Genomic DNA, 2,839 nt, shown 5'->3' on the forward strand with positions numbered 1-2,839 from the left:
CATATACAAATCTATCTTAATTTTTAAATCATATTATTTTAAAATAATTAAAATAATATAAATGTAAATGCTTTAAAATTACTATAATAATAAATTATTTATCAAACAATATTTTTATTAATTTACTTTAACCATTAAAATTATTCCAAATCACAACTTATTATTATTTTTTAACTGTGAAGAAACACTTGACAATTTCTTAATAAATATTTATTCTCACTTGACTATTTTATTTTAATTGATAATTAACTCTTTTATTTTCAAATGAAAAAACTTAAATGATTGATTATATGATTATTTAATATATTAAAAGTTAAATGATTGTTATTGATTTTACAATTAAATAATTTATACATTTGCAACTATATATATTTTATATTGTATTTTTATAAATATTAATAACAATAATTTTTTTATAAACGGGAAAAAGTTATAAAAAAATTATAAACGGAATAAATTTTGTTGTTGATTCTATTATATTTATAAACGGGAATAAGTTAAAGACTTAATACTCACTTGGTCAAATAATTTGTATAAAAGTTCTTTTTATTTCTCAATTTAACAACGGTAGATTGTTTATCATAATGAAGGTCCTTGCAAGACTATAGCTTCACGGGTAGATGTGAATGTATCTGCGAGATACCAACTATAAACTGTTCATTTGAATGTCCATCTTTTAAATCTTTCTTTTGCTGATGTTTTATATTAATTGACTATAAAATTCATTTTTTACTAAATTGTATAATCTTTCTAACAAAATCCGATCAATAATAAAGACTTAATATTCTCTTGCTCAAGTATATTAATCTAAAAGTTCTTTTTATTTAAAAGTTGGTGTATATTATTATTAGTCTATATTTGTAACTAAGTGAAAGTTAACTAATTGAATAATAAATTCAAACTTTATATATGATGATTTAGTAAACGTGTAATGTGAATTCAGACAAGACCCGTGCGATAGCACGGGTTTCTTACTAGTAAGTGATTAAAGAAAAGGAAATATAAGAATTGCTCATTAAGATTAACAAATTTATATTCTCATTCAAACTTTGTGAATTCACCAATCATAATTATTTCATTTTTTTATAAAAAAAAATATTTATATAATTTTTTAATGCTAATATTTTATTATAAAACTTTTAAGCATATACTTGTCATATGCTTGATATTTATAGAATACAACAACATGCTTACAAAGTATATCTTAATCATGTCTTTAAATAAATAGTATTGCAGAGAAAAATAAATAATCTTATTAAAAAATAATAAACCTTTTTTTTCATATGAAAAGGTAAACAGGTGCAATAAAAAAATAATGGAAAAAAAATTACTTTCATGTGAAGAGTACTAAACGAATAATAATGTTGGAATGAATTTTAAAAATGACAACCATAGTGTATTCGCATTGTTCCACTTAAAAATTAAATACTTTTTAATTTTATTATATACATCCCTTGAAGGAATGGTTGAAGAAAACTTTGGACCTGGGTCGAAATCATTTGCCATAATTTATAGATTAATGAGAGTAGAATTTGAAGGGTTTTGAAGAAGGCTAAGATGGTGAAGAAGCTAAATCGTTTTTTGCAGTTCCAAGGTGGTTCAAGATGACGCATGCTGCATATTGATTATTTCAAAAAGAGTGTTTTGGTGGCTAAGATAATGGCTCTAGAAATTCGTTAATGATGGAAGTTTTCCACAATTCCAATACAAAGCTATCACGACAGTATTAATGATGGAAAAGAAAATGGACAATTGAAAGGTTATTAAATGATGAAAAAAATTAAGTATTAATGAAAAAAATTATTTATTAATGAAAAAAATTATTATATTAAAAGTAGATTTAAAAAAAACATTTAATGAAAATAAAATGAATGGTGTTGAAAAATATATATATTTTTCCATTTTTAAGAACAATAATGAACGACAAAAATAGAAAAATTTGAAATTAGGTGAGTCATATATATATATATATATATATATATATATATATATATATATATATATATATATATATATATATATATATATATATATATATATATATATATATATATATATATATATATATATATATATATATATATAAAATAGAAATAAATCAGACTATTAATCATGACATAAATGTAATGATGATTTTAGTTTTTGATTTTTTTTAACTTGTCGACGTAATCATATAAAAAAAATGTTTAAGGCAGTAATAATGATGAAGCAAATTTAATTTTTTTAATTAAAATAGTACACAATAATAGTATCAAAAACATAAAAAGAAATCATTACTTTTAAATACAGAAAAAATTTAATTTATATTGGAACAAATAATTTAAGCCTATTTATAAACTAATTATTTAATGTTAATGCACTTATTTGTATTACAGATTAATGATATGTAAAAAAAATTAGAAATTTAATAGACATTTAATATATTTTATTAGTTTGTTACAACAAATTAGACCAAAATACAACACAACACTTATCAATGTATGAGAAAATACAACTCTTCTACACTAAAAAATATTCAAAAATTATTAAAACCAAATGTATTAAAAAATTATACATTGCCTGACAATGTATGATGACTGATGTAGATTGTCTTGAAGTAAATATCTTTTCACTTTTATGAAAATTGTATTAAAAAATTAAAACCAAATGAAAGAGAGATGATTTCAAATTCTTTAATACTCGCAATCATAGACAGAACCGACTCAACATCGTAGCAGAACCAACTCAACACCGTAGATCATCACTTTTAAGTTTCGTCCCTTTGACATAATAGTTTATATTTTTATTTACAAATTTTGAACAACATCATAGCAGAAACAACCAAAGAAGTTATCACAAC

This window comes from Vicia villosa, linkage group LG3 (assembly GCF_029867415.1).
Source record: "Vicia villosa cultivar HV-30 ecotype Madison, WI linkage group LG3, Vvil1.0, whole genome shotgun sequence".
Lineage (NCBI taxonomy): Eukaryota > Viridiplantae > Streptophyta > Magnoliopsida > Fabales > Fabaceae > Vicia > Vicia villosa.